We start from the raw sequence: 24,113 nt of genomic DNA on the forward strand, positions 1-24,113 counted from the left end.
CACAACTCATACTAAATATGTCTTTGCACTATTTTTCTATGTTCACACCGAGCATCACTGCAGATTTCATGCACTGCAAACCTGCGCCTTAGAACATCAAGCAAAGATTTTTAGGGTGTACCAACTGCTTGTAAGAGATGGCTACCATCTTGAAAGTCAATTCTTTCTTTAAAAAGTTTTCTGTATAAATGCAGGGTGACAACACGACTGCCAGTTCAGCACAGGAGGTTGGGCACATGGCCTTCCATGTGTTCAATCTGGAAACTTGGGTCAATGTTTGCATGAATATAGACTGGGCCCCAGCAAACATTCCATGCTGTGTTGCTGGGCTAGCTTACTTATGGAGTCAATCAATCAATAAAATCTTTATTTGCAAGCATGAAAAGCAAAAGTACACTATATATACAATAAAAATGAGCAATTCATGAAAATTCCATAATATTAAAAACATACAGGGGCTTATTTACAAGCCCCTTGCGCCACGGATGCGTCACTTTTTGTGAAGCACCCCTGGCGCAACCTCCTGCCCCATATTTACAAGGACACGTAAAGCCACACAGAGTGGCTTTTCCTGTCCTTGTAAATATGGCCCCTTCTCACTCGGCATTTTGCGTTGAAGGGGCGTGACATGGGTGTTGCTGTGGGTGTTCCCACGCAACACCCCTGTATTTTGTAGCATTTCCAGATTTGCAAGAATTTCTTAAACCTGGAAATGTGTCAGAATGCTACGCCACCCCTAGTGAGGCACAACAAGGAGAAATGCTCATATTTCTCCTAGTTTTTCCTCTTTCTAGTGGTGCTGCATTCTGCAGCACCCATCGGAAGAAGAATTCACCTGTTTTTATTGTTTTTGTGAAGGAAGGTATCGCTTCATTCACAGAAACAATCTCCCTACAACGCAGACACCCTTGCACCATGATGCAAGGGTGACTGCATGGCTCATGGCAGGCTGATTGTGCGCCAGCGCAGGGGAACGTACAGGGATGCTTCATATTTTTGTAAATATGATGTATCCCTGTGTTTTTTCAAGTGCTTCAGCCTGGCACTGCAAAAGGGCTTGCATTGTTGAGCTGCTGCACTTTTTTTGGGTTTCGCCTGCCGAAGGCTGCGCTCTGCGCAGATTTTCGGCGCAGGCGAAATCCTTTGCTTACAATAAGGACTTCAGGAACGTCCCCCGGCTCCCATTGGCTAGCTCCATAAATGGAGGCTAGCCATTGGGTGCCGGATCTGTCCGTCAAGGCCGGACCAGATTCGGGGGCGTTCCCGAGAATTTTTCTCTTTTGCCCACGTTATGCGGCGGTGGGTGGGGCTTTTTTTTGGCTGGTTGAGGTTTGTTTGGGCCATTTGGCGGCCGACCGCCTGCTGAGGAAGTCCAGGCTTGATTGACCCCTATGGCCCCACTGCTCTGCACCAGGATGACACTCCTGACCATTAACACACTGTAAGACACTCTCTACTTCTCCTATGGAGTATACCCATCTTGTGGGGTTATGTGTTCAGTCAGATACCTTCTTTATTAAGGCACATTAGTCCGGCGTTTTTCCTTCACCCGGTATAGAGGCAGGCAGTCAGTCATTCTTTATTTTTTTCATTTGATGGAACGATACTGCGCATGCGCAGCGTCTCCTTCACGACTTGCGTTGCATGCAGACACTAAACACTGCTCACCACTTACTAACGCATGCGCAGACTCTCCAGCGCGATCCCGGAAATGGAGCACACCACACCCGGCGCCACGAGATTTGCGGCATACTTATAGAAGGCCGAACACCGTCAATGTAAGGCAGCCACTGGAAGGGGTAGGTGCAGAAGCAGGAGCATCCTGCTAGAACCATGAGTAAAACTCCCCCATTAGGGGGACGAATGCGTGGTATCACTGACTCTAGTACACACATGGGGCTGCAAATGTATTAGATAATGATTCCTCTTTTTCCCAGTATTCCTGGATGCTTGCACGACCAGCGCCGCATAGCCTCCGGAATCTGGACTTTGACAGAGGGTAAGCGTGTGAGAGCTGGTGAACGGGTTATGGTATGCCAATGACATTCCAGCTAACGTGTAATTGCGCTACCTGCACATGTATCCTCGGCACTAAGCATACCGTGGGTTGCGACGCTCATCCAGACACAACGCCCCATGTGGGCTGGCGACCACCGTGTCTGGAGGGGGTCGCGGTCCCACTGTGCTATGTTGTACCCTTTTGCTCTTGTGCGCACGACACGGCACTCTCGTTATAACTATGTGCCCACCATTGCAATTAGCCGGGGTTGTGAGTGTATACTGAAGAGTGTTAGACAGCATGGGCGTCGTCAAGCGTGGGTGCATGAGGAAATGCTTCACTCGCTGTCGTGGTCCCGTGCTCCCTGCCTTGACCAATGCTACATGCCTGTACTTCTACTCTTTGGACACGACTCGGGACCCCCTATACCCCTTCCCTGAGGTCACGGGAATGTCACTATGTGTCTGTGTGTCTATATGTGAACCCGGCAGAGGGTTAGCGTTCCTGGTCACCGATACTAGGAACCTTTTAAGACTAGACCTTTACCATTTTTCTTCTCTCTTTTCCCCTTTTGTCTCCATATTTACAGGCACATATTTCAGTATCTACCTACAGAGATGCTTGTATGTACCCTTAGAATTGGAGTAGGGCACCCCCCCTTTTTGGCTTTCGCCTGCCGAAGACAAGCGAAGGCGCAAATAAAAATTATTCGGCTCCTCAGACTGGAGACAACCGTTTTTTAACAAGGTTAGACGGAGGCTAATGGGACGTGCTAATTCCTCCTGCTTCTCCAGACCTCTCTGCCGCCTCTCCCCCTCCCTCCCCCAACCCCCCTCTCTCTTCGAGAAGACTGATTGGGAAGTGGTGTAATGGGTCTTAAAGCTAGCTCTACATTTTTTCGCTGCTTTCTGAGAGCTCATTTTCCTAAAGTGTGTTTTTGGGTTTCGCCTGCGTGAACCCTGCCAGCATTATCACCTGCACCATACAAATGACCTGAAATGCGAAGAAAAAAATAATAATAAAATAAATAACACAACAGAGCCATGATGCAGAAACTGAACGCTGTGCGGCAACGAAGGGCATGGGGTGCTTCTCGTCACCGCCACCCGGGCCAATAGCAGGCAAAGCAGCAGGCGGTGTCAACATACTGTATAGCTCTATGGATGTATATATGTGTGTATTCATGACGTAGACGCCGGGGGCGTGGGCGGGAAAGACGAGAGGGCGGGGGTCTGTCATGTATTTACTTTGGCAATACTTGTCTGACTTGTCGTGCCAATAAAGTAGATTGTATCATGTTGTGAAGGATGGGCGGGCAGAGGAGAAAAAAAGGGGAGGAGGCAGGGAGGGTAGAGGAGTAGAGAGGGCAGAAAGGGGGCGGCAGGGCAGTGCAGGGGAGGAAAAGAGGGAAGGAGGAGGGCAGAAAGGAGGGGAGAGGAGAAGGCCACGAGAGGGAGACAGACAGGGGAGGTTGGAATGAATTGCTCGTCTTGCCAGCTGGAAGGCTCGGCTCCCTGAAAGTTTTCTCGGTGTCCTTTCGCTTGTCTTCTATCGGAGGCGGGCCCTCAAGGTGACATCTGGCCCGCCCCACCGGCTCTGCGGCAGTGCACACGCCCCTTAGCCCCGGCACCGGCCTGCCAGTCGGGCTCCCTGGATGTGGCTCGAGCGCTGTGCCCGGCTTCCCACCTGCTCTCCCGGGCCCGAAGGCGCCTCGAAGCCTTGTTCATCTAGGCTGCATCACATTGTTGCCAGGCTTCAAACCTCCGATTGGCACAAGTCTTACTGTGTTTAACCAGCTTGTCTTGCTTTTGCCCAGTTCTTCTCTTGGATACTTTATTCTCTGCGTGGGTTTATTTCGGGTGACGCGCGCTGCTGCGTATCTCCCCTCGTAGCTTGGACCAGCCCGTGGGTTGCAGGTTATATATTTTTTTAATAGAATTTCTGTTCTGACTGCCACCGACCCTCCGTTTTCTTTAAACTGGATTTATTTCAAAGATTTCCGGTGGAATGCACGTTCGCTAATCGCCACCCTCAGCCCCTGGCACGGAGCGTCCCAGGGAGTGCCCGGACCTCCTCGTCGCTTCAGTGGATATCAGTCTGGGGCGGGAAGGCTGGCTGCAGTGCTATGGAGTGCTAGAGAGTGCCTAGGGAGTGCTAGAGAGTGCAGAGTGACTAGGGAGTGCTAGGGAGTGCTAGAGAGTGCAGAGTGACTAGTGAGTGCTAGGGAGTGCTAGAGAGTGCAGAGTGACTAGTGAGTGCTAGAGAGTGCAGAGTGCTAGGGAGTGATAGAGAGTGCAGAGTGACTAGTGAGTGCTAGGGAGTGCTAGAGAGTGCAGAGTGACTAGGGAGTGCTAGAGAGTGCAGAGTGACTAGGGAGTGCTAGGGAGTGCTAGAGAATGCAGAGTGACTAGTGAGTGCTAGGGAGTGCTAGGGACTGCAGAGAGACTGCTAGGGAGTGCTAGGGAGTGCAGAGTGACTGCAGAATGCTAGGGAGTGCAGAGTGGCTGCCGAGATTAACCTAATGGCAATGTAAATGACAATGCCATTTATTTATCTGTTTTCAAAACCAACTCATAAATACAAATTTTGTCATTTACAATGCCAATAGCTCTAACTTTTCCAAAGGCGAAACCATTGCATTGTAAATGCTTGTTTATTAAATGAGGCCCATAGTACGTAAAAATACAGTGCAAAGCAAGCCAACAGCAATGGCAAAAAGTAATATTTTGTTTGTTTATAAAGTTTTATATAGTGTGAACATGACCCATGAGGGTATCAGAGTGCTTTACAAATGATCAAGAAAGGAGAAGTAGGTTGGGAAAACAACAACATATTCGAGAACGGTACAAGATGCATTAATTCTCCAGGTCAGGTTACCACAAGGGCTAGGACGGTCGAATAATGAGCTAGAAAATAAAAAGTCTGTAATAGATGTAGGTGAAGATACTGCATCATATCAAGGCCGAGTGATTAGAGTTAGTGGGTTCTAGGTCAGGAATTTTGTTCATCAGTAAAGCTTTTTTTGACCGATGCAGTTTAGGGATTCAGTCTAATTTCAGGGAGTTCCAAATTCTTGGGGCAATACCAGATAAGCGATGGTACAATATTACCGCAACACTTTTTAAAAAGAGGTGTAAGCACAGTTTTATGTATCGTGCATAAAATTTATTAAAAAAACTTAAATTAGTCATAGATTGATCACAGATTGACTGGATATGGAGTCTAAAAGTTTATCTAACATTTTTCACAGGTGAAGGTTTTTTTTCCTTAGCTACTTACTTTTGATGTACAAACTACAGATTTCAAAGCAATCGCAGTGTTTGCACATCCACTAGTGATCATGGCATACTTCGTGCTATTATGACAGATTTTCTGATCTCTTACAGCATAAAATTTAGGTTTAGTAGAAATCAGAGAAATTATCTCCATTAATGTTAATACAGCAGGATTATGTTTGACAACCTAAAGGGCTTGGCATGCAGGGATGAAGGCCTTTGGGAGACATCTGACCTCCATTCTTGCATTCTAAATCGCAAAATATAAATTTTGTTATAGTCCTGTCCCTTAAATGGACAGTGACTGCAGTTCAAAATGGCATGATGAAGAGAAGGAGGGTAGCATGCATCTGCCTCATGGATCGCAATGTGCTCAGAATATGACAACATGCTATGGAACACAAGTTACTATATTGTCAACATTGAGTGATTGCCTATATGTTTTCAACCTGACATCGTCTCTGATGTTGAAACATAGGGGCATATTATCAACAACTAGCGATATTTATCTCTAAATAAGCTTGGCGAAATTTTTTCTATCGCCGTGCATACCGGATTTTATCGCAGAGATAATGTGCTATTAGTAACGTTTATCTCAAATGCGATAAAATATCCGGCGATAGAGGCGAAATGCGTGAATATTGCTGGAAATCCAGCGATATTCAAGCATTATCGCTAATAGGGTCTTAACCTGAATATCCACCTCCCATTGGATATACAGGTTAAGAAGTGGTCTGAGCAGGCGTTAGGTTTTGGCGAAATTCGAGCTTAGCGTGAATTTTTTTATTGCTAGGCCTGCGTTGATAATAGGCGATAGCGATGTAAGCAACTGCGTTCAGTCGCTAACAAAGCGGGCCCCAAACCTCTCGCTATCACCTAAAAGCTGTCGCTAACTCATGTCAGCGACAGCTTGCTAATAGGGCAATTAAATTATTGCCTCTTTGCAGCCAAAAAAGGCTGCAAAAGCGGCGATAATCTCATATCGCCCGCCTAGATAATATGCCCCCTAGTTATTGGGACCAATTCTGCTACTTTCTGTGTATTATTGTTCCCTGCAAAGATAACAAGCCCAGGGCCACATTCAACTAACATCCCAGTCCTGATGTGAGAAATGAATGGAGGCAGGACAGTTTATTTGATTACTGTCTTCTGCCTTTCATGCTAAATAGCTGCTAAAATTGCAACTGTAGGACCCCATGTCTGTTAAAATATAATCGACAGACGTGAACATCGCCAGCGCCATCTTGCCTAACAAGAGCCATCGTATGCACGTAAGCGGCACACATTTTAGATACCGCGGCCATTTCGTTCATTGCTGATCACCAGCGCGTCACCCTGACCTCGCTATCATTCCCCGCGCTCTGATAACCCCCAAGCACCCATGCTAGAGTCATAAAGCATCCTCAGCGTGACCCAGCCACGGAGCCACTTCCCGTGCCAAACACCCATGCTCTTTCATCCCCCACGCACGAACAGGCCCATCGATAAACTCCTCCCCTGCACCTGGCTTTCAATCCGGTCCCAGGCAATAACCAGCCCCTGCGGATACAGTTTATTGCCCCCGTACAGTAGTAACTTGCTCCCCATCAAAAGGGGTTGGAATTAATCAATGCCACAACCCTCTTAGATCTGACCAATTACGCATATTTCAGACCCTGCCGGAATGCTCAGCTGGGCGATAACACTCACCTGCTGAGATCGGGGTGGGGGACATTTGCTGTTGGGTATGTGTGGGAACTAGCAGGAAGGGGGGATTTCGGGGAGGTAATAAACTACTGTCAGGAATGTGTTACCCTGCAATAAAGAGTTGAGATTGTGAATAAAAGGCTATGCTACAGAGATGCAGTTAGAGCACCTCGAGAAGACATTTCATTTGTCCGAACTGACGTGTTCTCCTCCGGAGAAATAAACCTGTTCATCGTTTTCCAGTTGCCAGCGCCTGCCTCTTTATTTGACTAGCTAATAACAAAGTGAATTAGAGGCGACTAACTCCAAGCAATGTTCGATGATATCCAGAGAAAAACTGCTTTTCTACATGTCCATTTTCTTCTGTCTCTTTAGTAGTGCACTATTTACTTACATTTTTTCCCAAAATGCACACATCAATTTTGCCTCATAAAATACACATTACACAATGTCAAACTTTGCAATGTCTAACACAAGATATGCACTGTAAAACCAATCTTTAGACTGTCCTCCTATATTGCTCAAAATCTTGTAAACATTTATTTTTAATTCTGAACTGCAAAACAGATTTATCATATTGAGTTGCTTGTGCATCCATCTATTATACATTTACTTTTTCTATATATGTTTGGATAAAACCTGATCCTCTTCCATTCATTAATACCCAGGTCCTTATTGTAAAAATGGTACCTTTCTCTTCTACCATGCTCATTAAAGAAGGGTGTCCCTGGTGTTGCACCCAATTTTGTATTGAATTGTTCAGATAATTGGCAGTTTCTTATGCTGTTTAATAGATACACATTCCTGAAGGCGTCATTTCCTTTGGGCATTCAGTGAAGATTATCAATAAGCACTCGTTAGAGGTATCTGACCATAAATTAGAGTTTTGTCGAAAAAATGCTAACTTCTTAGTGGTACTTTATAATAGTGTATCTAGGCCTAGGTTATGCAACCTGGACTGTGGATCCTGGCTTTTTTAGGATAATAGCTAACTATGCAAACTATTTCTTTTTAGAATAATTGGGTGCACATTTCGCTTATGTGGATATCCTGAAAATCTGGCATAGATCAACCCTACTGGATCTACGATGCACACCACCGATCGGCCAATACATTTCAGTTGAGCTTGCACTGAAATAAATGTGTTAGTTCTTGTGACAGTTTGCTGTAGGATTAACAGGCAGAGGGAACACTTTTTAAAGTACGAGGTGTATCCTGGGCATTTCCATCATGCACAATACTTACTGTTGAGTGAGGGGTGGCACTTTGAAATATTCTATACAAACACCATAAATAAAGTTCCACAAATTTTAGAGGGAGAAAAAATAAGATGGGTGAACATGTGGCAGAAAGAAAGTCCCCCTTGGAATTTAGTCACAAAGGTTTGATGGACAGAATGCTCTGTGAGCAAATAGCCTGCACATATCACATATATAATGAAAGGAACAACGCGGAATTAAAGAGTAACCCAGCATAATTTTAATATGCAAAACACGAGTATCAAGAATATATTGAGCACCTTACTTTGAGCACGACAAACATTGGTGCATACAACTGACATGAATCCTGTGTGGTAAGCAGAGATAAAAAAGGCCTGCTGGGGTTTATCCTGGCTTATGAACCTCAAACATTGACTATGACCGGTCAACTGGGTGTGCACAAGAGAGGAAACCCCTTTCCTCTCCAGAAATTTGAAAGATGCCCGTTTCATTAACAGATTTGCACAAATTCGGAAGTTAAGAGGAGTGAACTTATCCATACTCTGTTAAGCCAGGGCAGCAGAAGCATGTACTCCGCTGCCCTGGTGGTCAACAGTCTGCTATATTAAGAACTCTTGGCTGAGATCTTTGTACCTTTGATAGAACCATCACCATGGCTTATTCTCCCAAAACAATGCAAGTGTGCTTAGTGGCTGCCAAGCTTCATGCAACCGCTCATTAAACTTTTTTTCTTGTTAAAAAATGAACTCCCTAAGAGGAAGTTTGTTTTCAAATTTCTTTTTTAATGAATGACCCAGGTACCCAGGGAGTTTTCTCCCACGGCTTGAATTTTGTTTTTGTTTTATATAAAGCGTGAGCTAGACCTGAGACATCGGGTATCAGGGTGCTTTACCTGAGCACCAGTTTGTTACAGAAGGACACAATCGTTTCTGTGATTTGCACAGAATCACAGGATGTTGAGCATGGTTGCTGAGACTCGAACCTGGTTTCCCAGCTTCGAGGTCGACCACTCTAGCCGTAAGGCTACATCCTCTCCCAGGTAATTTTTATTATTTTTTGTTTGGGACTCCTAGGCTTTTCCTTGAAGTATAGAGCAAGGCAAATTTACATTGGATGGTCTGCTCTAAATAGCATAGATGGTCTGAGGTACATAGACTGATGGACCTAAAGCTATTGCTTGTTGGTCTAAGGATTACACCTATGCAGCCAGCATATGGAAACCAGCAAGACTGATGTGTGGGAATAAATCAAAGCGAATTTCTGTAGGAAAAACAATAAATGAATCCCTATTTATGGGTAGCTAGCCCCAAAACGAATTGCTTTTCTATTTGTAAGCACTCACGAACCGAACCCAAATGAATTTTCAAAAAGGATTCTTTAACTTTTCTTAAGGATACATACCAAAAAACAACACATATAACATCAAAAAATCAGGGTTCCTTCCTACGTATACATTCATATATCGGTTGCAGAAAGCATAACAATACGTAAGCAATCTGTATGGGAGGTAGTACAGTACATAAAAGAGAGGATTACTTTCAACCTCGGCAAAGTCCCAAAAGTGTGTATCCAGGTGTCTTGCATATAGCTTTCAATTGGTCGGACTCCTCCAATTCATGAAGTCGACACGTTTCGGCCCACTGAGTGAGGACTCATCAGGACATGGGCAAAAGCGAAGCACAACTGTGCACAGGAGCACTGATAAACAGAAACTTAAGGGATCAAAAAGTCTATCTCAGTGAGGGAACAGCCTCTGAAACTGCGCCGGATTTGACGTTCCCCAAACTGACTTTTTAATGTAAGTAAAATATCTCCCTTCATAGACACACGCTCAACACGGGGGGTTCCAGGAGGTGAATCGAGAGAAGCGCGCTTGACGCTTCGGCTCCAAAGAGTGACGGGATCACGTGGGGAATCCACTGGTGGAGACAAGAAAGTATGTCGGGCTCTAAATAAGCGGGCCGACCAATATTCTTCCACATTTATGGTGAAGTGCCCCGTCCACGAACATCTAAATAAATTCCTTATTCCTAGTCTGTGTCACTGCAGGTGCATAGTCTACACACCACGCACATCAAGATAGTGAGAATTCCAGTGGCGTGGCTAGGGGGGTGGGTTGGTCTACCCCAGTCAGCACTTTTTTGGGGGGCAGTGGGTGAGGTGAGCAATTTCGGCAAGCACAAGGTAAGGGGTTTTCTTTTTATTTTATTTTCCCTTGTTGTCATCTGTCAACCCCTCCCCAAATCCCCTCTCTTACCTGCACCGGCCGTCACTGGGCAGCAAACTCAGAGACCGCCTCGGGCAGCAAAAACTCTAGCTACGCCACTGGGAAATGCTGGATTATGAAAGTGGATTAAACCCAGATCTGTGACTGGGGGGTGAATGTTTTGCCATTGTGCAACATTCTGTCCATCAACTTGTGTGTTTTGTGGTTCACCCTATGTCGGAAGGGTATGCCCAGACGTGGGTCCCGTGCTCACTAAGCCACTGGAGCCAAGCTATCCTGGCTGAAGACAGCTGATAGCCAGAAACCAGTCCTAGGATGCTTGATTCCGGTCCAGGGAAGGCATAGTTTGTCAGTTCAGGCTGTACTGTTCCAATGAGGCACAGGGCCAAGACTGATTTGCACATGGCCTTGTCTGAACTGGGGTGGCTTGGTGAGCAAAATAACGATGGATTGAACCAGATCTGTGACTGGGGGTGAATGCTTTGCCATTGTGCAACATTCCGTCCATGTAAATGTCATTTGTACTTGTAAAGCGCACTAATACCCCAACTGGGGTGTCCTGGCGCTGTAACACATACCACTGTGGAACCCTTCCTGGCTTTTCCCTGTGAAATGTTCACTCCTGGGCACCCCCAAGGTGAAGCCAAGCATCCCAGCACTGTTGGGGCCGTTGTGGAGATTAAGCAAGCTATTGCCCAGAGTTGCAGAGTGGGACCCATGATTAGAATAGGAACCGAGGCGAGAATTATTAGGTCCGAGGAAATTGAGCCCAAGACCCGCCGAGGTGGGAATTGAATCCTGGTCCCAGGCCAGACCTCTGCATCAGGGTCTGCCGCTCTAACCATTGAGCCACACTTCTCCACCATCATCTTGTGTGTTTTGCGGATTATGAAAGTGGACACATAATTTCAACTACAAAACACTAATCTGATTATTATTGGAAAACTGTCTGGCTTAACTTGAGCACATCAAACGTAGGTGTACACAATTGACTCATGAAAAATAAACATCATATAAAGTGTGATAGTAATTATTTACACTCCGCATTATCCAGTAATTTACACACTGATGACAAAAAACGTGACCCCGTCTCATTTCTCCAAGCAAATGAAGGCACTACAGTGTGAGCAAACTGAGGTGCACCTAGAAGTTAAAAACCACCAGCAAGCTAACATTCACCTCAAGCCAGCCCCAATCCCAAAAGTCATTTTAATCGAATTTTAAATTCTTATGCTTATCCATCATCTTTTGTTTTCAGCCTTTCGTGCTTCAGTGCATGTTGGTTACTGGCATGCATGCACTCCCTTACCCTACACTGTAAATGACCATTCGGTTTTAAGGCACCCTATGCATATCCGAGAAAAATATCTATGTTCATACCCGAGAGAAGTATCCAATTTGAGACAAGTGTAGGGTGTTCAAAGCAGCAACCCTGAATATTAATCAGAAGGAGCTATTTCATTTCTTGATTGGACAGTTGAATTTCTTCGGATATGCTGAATTTTCCCACCCGGAGTAACAGACCATGGGAGTATAATACTTGAATGACCAGAAAACTTTTGACCCCCCCCCTCCACCAATGGCATCAGGCTTTGGTGATGACAACTTTCCTACCATTAGGACCTTTAATCTTATGCTGCCCTGTACATTTGGGGTGATCACTGTACTGAACCTTTATTACAGCACCTGCATCAACAACTGTTGATCCCAGGGCAAAGGAGGCGAAAAATGATTTAAGGTGACTCATGAACTTCATCAAAGCCTACTCTATCCTTGACTTCTCCCAATCCGGATTCCGCAGCAACCACAGCACGGAGACCGCCCTCCTCGCCGCCACAGACGACATCCGCACCCTCTTCAACCAGGGCCACACAGCGGCCCTCATCTTACTTGACCTCTCTGCAGCCTTCAACGCTGTCTCCCACTGCAGTCTCACCTCAAGATTCCACGATGACGGCATACAGAGAACTGCGCTTACTCGATCCGCTCTTTCCTCAGTGTCCGAACCCAAAGAATCAGGCTCCTGCCTTTCCTCTCCTAACCCACGGAGATCAACTGCGGAGTACCCCAGGGATCATCGCTCAGCCCCACACGCTTGAACATCTACATGGCCCCTCTCGCCACCATTGTCAGAAAACATGGGACGACACCCAGCTCATCCTCACACTCATGAGGCAACCCGACATCATCAAACTCAGCTTCCATGAAGGAATGAAAGACGTTGCATCCTGGATGAGCAGCAGCTGTGTGACGCTCAACTCAGAGAAGACAGAAGCCCTCGTCCTCAGGCCCACCCCCTTAGCCTGGGAAAACATCTGGTGGCACTCTGCCCTCGGTAGCCTCCCTATTCCCACGGACCACTCCTGCAACCTCGACATCATACTCAACTCCTCCCTCTCTATGACCCGACAGTTCAATGCTGTATCCTCCTCGTGTTACAACACCCTCTGCATCCTTCGCAAGACTTTCAAGCAGATCGCGGCTGAATCCAGAAAGACCATCACTCACTCACTCATAACCAGCAGACTAGACTGCTGAAACACCCTCTACACTGGAATCAACAAATCCCTGCTCGAGAAACTCCAGACCATCCAGAACAACGCTGCCAGGCTCGTCCTCGGCATCCCACAACATGCGCACATCATCCAACACCTACAACACCTCCACTGGCTCCCCGTCAATAAGAGAGTAACCTTCAAACTACTCACTCATGCCTACAAATCACTCCACAACACCGGACCCCAATACCTCAACGAGTCTCCTTCCACGCACCCAAGAGAAAACTCTGCTCCGCCAACCTCGTCCTCTACGTAACTCTGCGCATACGCAGAGCCAGAACAGGTGGTAGAACCTACTCCTACATCGCAGCAAAGACCTGGAACGAAGACCCACTCAACATCAGATGATCCCAACTCTGCAGACTTTCAGGAAGAACCTCAAGGCCTGGCTCTTTGGATGAGACAGCTGCACGAAGCCCCCAGCGCCTTGAGACCCTCACGGGTGAATGGTGCACTTCACAAATCCTGATTGATTGATTGATTGAAGGCGCCTGCACCGACAACTGCTTTTAGGGAATGTCGAAGGCGCCTTTCCTTCTCTCTCTTCCTCTGCGTCTCCTCTCCTGTCTGCCTCCAGCACTGTCAGTGCGTCCTCCCTGTTCCACTCTTCCCCCACGTTTCAGTACCCCTCTGTCTACATTGGCCCCTCTAACCCTCGTTGCTTCTCTCCGCCTCTCTTCTTCCCAAATCTCTCTCCCTCCTGCTTTGTCTTTTTCCCTTTTCCGTTTCTCGTTATCTTTCTGCCAGACACACCCTTTCTATTTGCTCATCTTTTTTGCTTAGCCCCCATCTCCCCTCTCTCTATTTAGACTCGTTATTTCTCTCTTCCCATCCTCCCCTCAGTTTTCTACTCTCTCCTTTCCTCCCCGTCACGCCAGTCATTCTTTCTCCTTGGCCCTCTCTTTTTCCACATCCCTCGTTCCCTCCTATTTTGTTCGTCCCTTCTCCCTCTCTCCGTTTCTTCCTACTCCTCTCTTCTTTGCACGCCCCTTCTTGCTTATCTCTTTCAGCCTTTTCCTTACTACCCATCTCTTCTTTTGCCTATCTCCTCCCCTCCTTTCTTCCCTACCTATCACAAATCTCTTTCCCTCACACCCTCCCATTCATTTCCTGTCTTCTCCTCAGCTCTCCTCCCTGTCACCCTCACAACCGTCTCCCTCTACTATCCCCTCCCCCCACACCTCTCTCCGTACCCGCTCCCCTGCCAGCGCCTTGGCTGTGACTGAGTTCACCGCATGGAGCTTCACACTTCCCACACTGCACGTGACACTCCCGGGCCCCCGTTACAATGAATTATTCATGTCCGCTGCAATACCAGCCTGGACACTAATACCGCGCTCATATCGTCTATTCAACTTTTCTAGAAAACAGATTTCACTTTTCTTGTTAATTTCTCGTGAAGTTTTTGCCGCACGTGCCTGTGAATTAATTGCATCCGGTCTGGCGAGGAGGCCGATGGAGAGAGAGAAACCCATTCTGAATTCCACGACGTCACTCGCCGCTCAGCTATGCTAGAAATGCCGCTAGGCTTTTCAGACAACGTACCTCGCGCCTAAACTGCAACATCTACTGTCTATTGGCCGGGACCTGCACCATGGCAGACTGTCTATTCAAACTGAAGAAGCACAGAGGCAGCTCGCGGCCAACTAATGGGTGAGGGAGCACAGAGAGCAGATTGAAAAAGAGTACAGAGGAAGACCAAACCTGCCGTACAAGAGAACCGAGTGTTATGGAAACTAGAGGTCCTTCCACATATACTAAAACAGAAAGGTCGGGAAACAAAGAATTAGGATCAGTGTCTTGAACAAGCTCGAAGACAGACCCAGATTGCATATCCTGTCATGGAGAACAATAGTATCCAGAAAAAGAAGGAGGGCATTGACCAACATCTGACCCCATCATGGACCCAACATCTCATATTTAGCCATAGATACAGTGCCTTACATTCTTCAAGCTTTGGAACACGCGTAAACCCATGCATCGTGCCAATTATGAACTCCTGAAATGAGCTGACACCTCATAGAGAACATTCAGCCCCAGCAGAGTCTCAAAGGTACAATCCCATAGGAGCTCAAAGGTGCACATTCCCACTTGGTGAACAAGTGAGCATAGTACCAGAACTATGAGAGAGGCACACTCTCACACCCAGAGCGTCATCATCACTGGTACAAACCCACAGGCGCTCAGGCCACATATCGTCCCCTCCAGGATCAGTGTGTCACTGGTGCAAACCCGTAAGAGCCCACAAAGCCATTCTCACCTCTAGAACCGCAGCATCACTGGTGCCAATCTGCAAGAGCTCAGAGAACAACTTATCACCGCCAGTATCAGAATTTAACTTGGGCACATCCATAAGAGCTCACAGAAATATTCTCTCTTCCAGAACATGGGTGCCACTGATGCAAAACTATCAACGGTATAAGAGCTCAGTGAACAGATTCTCACCTCAAGATCCAGAGTGTCACTGGTGCAAACCTAGAAGCACAGAGGGAATATATTCTGACCTGCAGAGTGAGTGTTTAAATGGTGCAAACCCATAGAGGCTCTAAGAAATATTCTCATCCCCAGAACAAATATGCTGCTGATGCAACCCTATAACGCATATAGGAGCTCAGATAACATCTTATAGCCTCCAGATCTACAGTGCCAAACCTTGAATACATTTTCACCTGTAGAACCACAACGTCACTTGTGCAAACCTGTAGGAGCTCATAGAACTTATCCTCACACCCTGAACCAAAGTGTCACTGGTAGAAATCCATAGGCCAGATTCTCATTTCTGAAACTAGATGTCACTCCAGCAAGCCCATAAAAGCTCAGAGGAGAAAATGTATGCTCCCAGACCAGAATGACTGTGGTGCATGCCTACTTGAGCTCAAGATACATATTTTCCCATCCAAACCCAGACTGTCAATGATGCATATTTATAAGTGCCCGCGTAATAACCTCATAATACGTATCACTGGTTCCAAACCATAAAACTTTTGATAAATAAAATAAATAAATAAATAAGAAGATATTCTCAACTCCAGAACCTGAGTCTCACTGATGGAAAATACGTCAGAGCACAGAGACGAGCATTCTAAACTCCTAGTACTAGAATATCACTGGTGCAAACCTGTAAGGGCTCCAGGAGCAATATTTTTCACCTCCAGAATCTCAATGTTATTGATACGGTTAGAGCCGCGCTGGGAAGGGTATTGTTGTGTGGGTGTAGATTCAAAATATCGAGGACGGAATACTGAGTGGTCACAATATCATGACCAGAATATTGAGAACCAAAATATGGACAGGTAAGTTTGTTTTCGCTTAACTCCACTCATTTGTACCATGATGATATATATGGTTAAGGATGGTGAATCCATACTGCCGCTCTGCATTTACTTCCTTGATTTTTTTGTTTCAGATTTTTTGCTTGTAATATTGCGACCACTTGAGGGTATATAGTATATGCAGTCCAGCTGTATAGTTGCTTACATTATGTAGGGATCAAGTGTTCTCACTTTGTGTAGTTGCCTGGTTCACTAGTATTGTAATTATATTTTTGGATTATTTGCTTATTTTGTGGAATTGAAATAACAAGGTCCACTGGCTTCACCTTTCTTTTCATTCCAACAAGGACTGGCAAAGCGAAAATGGCTGGCCTTGGTAACCTAGTTCAAAGATTATTTTTTATTTTAAATTGCAAGCAAATGACACCAAAAAAATGATGCTACCACCTAAATGTACGCAATAAAAAATAGAAATTTAGAAAAACATTCAATGTTGTGGTCGTTTTACCAGTGGTGCTTTTAAATATTATTCCCTTCAGTTGTGTACTCATTGTTATTGTTAATAGTTGTATTATTTGTAAAAGAGACATAAACCAACACCTAATCAAGCATTCAAATCACAGGCAGCTAAACTGTTACACAGTCAATCAAAACTCTTAAGCGTAAACTATAAAAAGGTGAACAGGCAAAATGAATAGCTAGTATTACAAGTTAATATAAAAAAATACACTGTGAACCAGTTTTGCAACTAAAGAGAATGGAATTCTTTTTAGGTGAATGCAAACAATGCGTGCGGACTCCGTGCAGTCACTTTAGGTGAATTGAGCCTATAGATAAAGTGGGCTCACCTGGTACTGTGTGCTGTAGTGGGTGAAAGCAAAATGTGAATGACAGATTAATAGACCAATGAATGAAGCCTACTCAGGTGTATAAAGCAGAATAATGCTCCCCCTGCAAAATTGTGATGAGGGCCCTGTGAACCTCCCATATTTCACAGATATCCATTGGCTTTGGGCTTAACAGACCACCCCCCCCCCTAAACGTCTGGGGACCCTCTGAAATGTTGGTCGCCGCCTGCACCCAAAGGGCTGCAGGAGCCCGCGTTAAGCCTCTGAGCCTACGTACCAAAACTCCCTCAATATATGTAGGTTGCAAATGATTTTGTTCGTATAAACAATAGTCTGGCGACACAGCGAAAGCTCTTTCAAAGGCTAGACCTAAAAATTAAGGCGAAAATTACATACTATCCACATATGCTTTTATCAGACCAATTACCCTTTCCCAAACGTACAGCACTGAATTCACAAAAGCAACATTCTGATAATGGCGAGCATAAGCTGCTCAGCATGCAGTCTCTCTTAATATTTAATCCCCCGGCCTTTCTGCTTCAGTTGGCGGGGCAGGGCTGAACATCCAAAGCAGCTTTAACAGTTTTACAGTGTGTGGTCTCTAGCTGTCAGAGCCAGCTTGATCATGTAGCAAGTTAGGTTGAGACAGAAATACATTACAAGCTACTGACCCACTCCAATTACCTCTCTCACTAGACGTGTAACAGAGCATGTACAAATGTGTTCTTTTGTTTGGAAACCAATCTCACAATAAATTGATAAGTGGACACGTGCCATAATATTAGAACAACATTTAGTGTAGGCCTCTGTGGCTTTATGTGAGAGACTATAGGGCAGGTTTACAGGTGTGCTTGATGTCTAACACAGAATTCGTACTGGAAACTTAACATCCAGTATACAATCGCATGCCTAGACACATTTTAAAACATTGTACTTATTGGATGTGTGCTGTACAGTTTAGCATCCTTGTTAAGTTGTCATGTTAATTTAATTTATAATGCACACAAATGACCCCGCGATAGTGATGGATTAAACCCTGTGGATGCTCTTAGGCAGTCGAAATTTCGGAGCCCCCCTTGCAAATTATAACCTAATACCCAATGCATCTGATTTTTTATTACAAACTGACAGCTGCCAGAATATGAGCTTTTAGAAACAAATCGGACTTTATGGCTTATGTACTTTTAATTGTTAATGGGTACATTACATTAATTCAGTATTTTCTCTATAGTCTTTAATAAAGTTTTGGGTTTTTTAAGTTGATTCATTTTTTTAATCTTTTGGAAACAATATTTAAGCAAGCTTGGTTGTAATGTTCTTTCAAGTTCAAATCAATATTATTTTGATCTGTTATCGCAGGGTTTCTAAATGGAGTGGACCCATAGGCCGGTGCCTACTTTGCCAGTTTGATAATCCGGCACTGCCCTGAGAGGGGTATCTTGGTGCAAAACAGGTTATAGGTAACAGACCTGTAAAGTGATTAAAACAGGGCTGTTTTCAATAGCATGCAATGTGTGGAATGTTCGAGAAAATTCAAACATTTCTCCAAGGTGGCTGCTGCTTCAAGGAGGAGTTGCTTTCTGATACATCATTGCAGATCGGGTCTTTGCATCAAAACTATACATACTCAAGCTAATCTGCCCAAGCTAACACCCCTGTAACGGCCCCATTGACTCAAAGTAACACAGTGCAGTGTGGTAAATACCCTTCCAAGACTTTGCACTGCTTTGCGTCTCACACACAGGGGAATCTTGCAGTCTTACCCATGCAGTATTTGCTGTGTGTGTGTGAAGCCTGAAATGGCACTACAGCAGTGCTTAATTTGAGCTGGTGGTGTCCGGTGCTCTGCACCAGCATTTAATTGTCAACACAGGAGCTTGACAGTCTACCGCATGGTGGCGCTGTCTTGTTAATTTAGAGATTACGACAACAGTTCATTATTAATTCAATAGACATTACAAAATGACTATCACATGCCTCCCAAGCCACTCTTATAGCTTTGGGCGCCTGAAATAGTCCCACCTGTCACACTTGTAAGAGTGTGATAGTTAGCAGTTGTGCTGTTACTATCATTGGCAGCATACCAGGGGCAATGTGTGGTGCAAGCTGCAGTGGCCTTCCTAATGAGACGCCTTGCCCTTATTTCTTTACAAATTAAGCACTGCAGTTCAGATACCGTGCCAGTGTCATGTGTGAGAGTGTCTTGCACCGTACTGCCTCTGCTAGATCACTTCTCTATGTGAGGGAATATTGCATTTCTATGTATTCTACACATATTGTTTTTTGTGCTTAGAGCTTACAGTTCCACTACCTTTGCTAATCCTGCTCCTTAAGAGAAAATATAAATGTTTTGCTACTTTTGCTATGGCTTTCTGTTTTATATGTTAAAGCGAATCCTATGCCTCTCAGCTTTAATCTCAGTACTCTGGCTGGGGATCATTATTAAGCCAAGGGAAGTTACTGACCTGATTGATACAGTGCCAAAGACAGACAAAGAAATAAGAGAGAATCTGAGAATGAAGCCGAGATACAGAGAAGGAGCTGGCACAAAAGAATGGGAAAGGATAAAAGGAGAGTAAAAAAAATAGGAATGAAAAAAAATAAGGACTTAAGGGGAAGGGGCAGAAAATAATAACATAAGAGGGAGGGAATGAAAGGAGTCAGAAAAACTAAAAGGATAGTTAAAGTGGAAGTTTGAAAATAAAGCAGATGTAATGGCAAGAGTAAACAAGCATTGGCAAATAGGTCTCACCTAAACTAGAGTTATTGGCTTTGGAATTGTGTTTTTGCCACGTTGTACACCAGTGTGGCTGCTGTTCAGCATGGTTAAAAGATAGTGGCGTGGACTGTCCAAGAGTGGAGTAGGGGGGGTCAAGTGTTGTAGACTGAGTTTGTTAGAGTAGAGTGGAGTAGGGGGAGTAGAGTGGAGTAGAGTTAAGTAGAGGGGAGTAGAGTTCAGTGGTTTAGTGGCAAAGATTGTCATAGAGCGCAGTGTCGCAGAATGGAGCGGCATAGAGTGGAGTGACGTAGAGTGGATTTGCGTAGGGTGGAGTGGGGTGAAGTGAGTTGGAGTGGATTGAAATATTTAGGTGGATTGGAGTTGATTAGGGTAGAGTGGGTTGGATTGAGTAGAGTGGGTGGGTTGGAGTGGGTGGACTGGATGTGGTGGATTAGATTGAATTAGGGTGGTTGGGGTGCATTAGATTGGTTTGGGGTGGGGTGGATTGGATTGGGTGTGATGGATTGGAATAGAGTAGGGTGAGTTGGAGTGGGGCAAATTAGAGTGAAGTGAAGGAGGTGGATTGGACTGGATTGGAGAGGAGTGAATTGGGGTTGGGTGAATTAGCTTGGAGTAGGGTGGATTGGATTGGAGTGGGGAGGATTGGAGTGTGGTGGGATGGATAGATTGCATTGAGTGGGATGGACTGAACTGGGGTGGGGTGGATTGGATTGGGGTAGAGTGGGGTGGAAGGGAGTAGAGTAGGGTGGATTGGACTAGAGTGGAGTGGATTGGAGTAGGGTGGACTGGATGGGGTGAATTCGATTGGAGTGGGATGGATTATAATGGTGTGGGGTGGATTTTATTAGAGTGAGGTGGACTCTAATGTGTTGGATTAGAGAGTGGTGGAATGGAGTGAGGTGAATTTGAGAGGGTTGGATTGGATTGGTGTGGGTGGATTGGAGTGGGATAGATTGTATTGCAGTGAGGTGGGTTGGATTGAATGGGGTGGATTGGATTGAAGTGGATTGGATTGGGGTGGGGTGAACTGGATTAGGTTGGGGTGGGGAGGAGTGGATTGGAGTGGGGTAGATTGGATTTGGCTGGATTTGATTGGTGTGGGGTAGATTACATAGGGGTGAGATGGACTGGAGTGGGGTGGGGTGGATTATTTTGGATTGGAGTGGGACAGCTTGGTTTGGATTGGAATGGGCCATACTGTTTTGGATTCGAATGGGGCAGAGGCAGATTGGAGTTGGGCAGATTGTTTGGGATTGGAGTGGGACAGATTGATTTGGATTGAATGGAGTAGGTTGTTTTGGAATGAGTGGAGCAGATTGTTTTGGATTGATGTGGGGGCAGATTGGTATGGGGCAGATTGGAGTGGGCAGATTAGAGTGGGGCAGCTCGTTTTGGATTGGAGTGGGGCGGATTGTGGTGGAGTGGATTGGAGTGTGGTGCTTTGGGGGGGAAGTGGGGTAGACTGGGGCAGTTGGGTGGATTGTTTTGGGGGTGAGGTGGATTGGAGTGGGTAGACTGAATTGCAGTGGGTAGATTGGCGTGGAGTGGGATGGATTGTGGTGGATTGGAGTGGGATAGAATCTGTTAATTGGGGTGAGGTGGATTGGATTGGAGTGGGATGAATTGCAGTGGGGCGGATTGAGGTGGGGCAGATTGGAGTGGGGCAGATTGTTTTTGATTGGAGTGGGGCAGATTGTTTTGGATTGGTGTGGGATGGATTGGAGTGGGGCTGATTGGTTTGGATTGGAGAGGGGCAGATTGGAGTGGGCAGACTGGAGTGGGGCAGATTGGAGTGGAGCAGATTGTTGTGGATTGGAGTGGGGAGGATTGAAGGGGGCAGATTGTTTTGGATTGGGGTGGGGCAGATTGGAGCTGGGTGGATTAGACTGGGGCAGATTGGAATGGGGCGGATTGGAGTGGGGTAGATTGGAGTGGGGCAGATTGAAGTGCAACAGTTTGGAGTGGGGCAGATAGGAGTGGGCAGATTGTTTTGGATTGGAATGGGGCAGACTGTTTTAGAGTGAGGCAAATTGATTTAGATTGAAGTGGACCAGAGTACAGTGGGGTAGATTGTTTTGGATTGGAGTGGGACAGAATGGAGTGGGGTGGTTTGGGAGGATTGGAGCATGGTGGATTGTAGTGGATTGGGGTGAGTGGTTTGGATTGGAGTGGGGTGGATTGGATTGGTCGGGTGGATTGGATTGAGTGGGGCGGATTGCTGTGGGTTGAGGTAGAGTGGATTGGCGTGAATTGGAGTGAGACGGATTGGAGTGCGTTGGGGTGTACTGTACAATTATGTGTTAAAGCATCATCTCAGAAATTACACATAAAACGGAAACAATGTTGCTTTGTAATAAAATAATCCTTATCTTTTGAGAACAGCTTTCATGAGTAAAAACAAAAGAAAACATGAGTGGAAAGTGAGAAAAGAAGAATTGGCAAAATTAAACAAAGTTAACTATAGAAATGTAATCTTTGTAATTGTGTTTGTCCTGCTGGGCATGTTTTTGCAGTCACAAGCCTTCTGTTTGCAGGACACTAAAAGCTGAAAAGAACAAAATAGTACCTCAATCACATTGGGGCAGCGGATGAGCACTGATAACGTTGAATCAATCAGTGCTTGGTCTCTGCTCCACAGAGGGGAATGGAAATTATGCTCGGTCTGCCTTGATTAATTAGAGGATAAAAGAATAGTGGCTCACAAGTCAACAAATGGTAAGCAACCAGAGGGCTTCAAGCCATTCTTGCTAACAACAGTGTCTCGCAAGCGAGATAGGCTCGACCCTAAAAAGAAGTAGGAGTAACCTTGAAATGCAAAATGGTAAAGAAACAATTTAAATACAAAGAAAATAACAAAGGGAAAGAAGAAAGAAATTGGAAAAAGCAAATGAGAGATGGAAAGGATTGAGAGAGTAAGAGAAAAAAGTAAAAAAAATGGCTAATGAAGCATCAAATGGAGACCAGGACAGTGAGAGCAAGAGAGAGCAAGAGGAAGACAGACAAAAGAGGAGTGGGTCGCTATCCTGAGTACAGTGGAAAAGCAGGCAAGACAGAACAGACAGGATGAGTGGAGAGATGAGATGACAATGAGAACTGGCAGGTGACTGGTGTGAAACATGGATATATAAGAGGACCTGAGTATACTGAAAGGGAAACTGTTATCGATACAGGTAAAGTAAAATGAGGAGAGATAGACAAACCTGGATGATGCCCAAGAGACAATTAGAGCAATAGAACTAAGCTAAACTAAACTGAAAGAGATCAGAAAATATGAGAAGTAAAGGCTATGAATAACTGAGGGAATACAAAATTGAGAAGTGTACAGAGGTAAAAAATATGGAGGTGCAATGGACACTGTTCAATGATGGTGAAAGTCTAAGAGGAATAAAACAGGAAAGGAGAGCCTAATTGGTGAAAACTTATAAAAATGAAGGAGCATGGGAGAGCTGAACATACAGAGATGACAGTATTTAAGATATGCAGATGAGAGAAAATGAAAGAATGGAGATGGACTGAGTGGTGGAAGTGGAAAGAAAATGTTGAGCGGGGGAAAAAGCCTTAACCACGAAGTCTAAACTATGTGTGGCTAAACAAGGCAGGCAGAACCATGCTCACCTAAACCACGCATATGCCTTTACAACGCATATGTGTGGTTTAGATGTAAGTGGTAGTTAGCACTCTAGACTCAGAGCGAATAGGCAGAGGGTAGGAGGTGACTCCCGCCAGGATGAGGAAGGGCTTGGCGAGTACGATTTTTTTAATTTGGAAGTTTAAGGGTCAGGAAACTTTTTAGGGTTTTAGGGCTCATGGTGGGTGGTCAGGGTGCTTCATAGGGTGAAGAGGCTGGTTTTAGGGCTCAGGTTAGGGGCTGGGTAGTTTTCAGGGCTGTGTTTTAGGGCTCCGGGATGGGGATAGGGTACTTTTAGGGCTGGGGTCTGCTTTTAGGAGTCATGGCAGAGGGCTTGGACGTTTTTAGGACTGGGGTTGTCCTCAGGGTAGGTGGGCGTGTTTTAGGACTCGGGGGGGGGGGATGGGACTAGGGCAGAACCTTAACCACGCATATGTCTTTACCAATTATGCCATTACAGCTACATTTGTAAAAAAGGCATCCAGGGTTAAGATGCAGTCATTGTTAAGACTGCATTGTTCAGGCACAGCATCGTTGGGGATTACATGATTGTGACATACAACCGTGGAGAGGTAGAGATAACCAAGGCATAAGTGGAGATAGTGGTGAGACAAAATGATTGGTAGACCTGGAGGTAAGAGGCGAACGGGTAAGCATAAG

Source organism: Lissotriton vulgaris, chromosome 1_1 (assembly GCF_964263255.1).
Source record: "Lissotriton vulgaris chromosome 1_1, aLisVul1.2, whole genome shotgun sequence".
Classification (NCBI taxonomy): Eukaryota; Metazoa; Chordata; class Amphibia; order Caudata; family Salamandridae; genus Lissotriton; species Lissotriton vulgaris.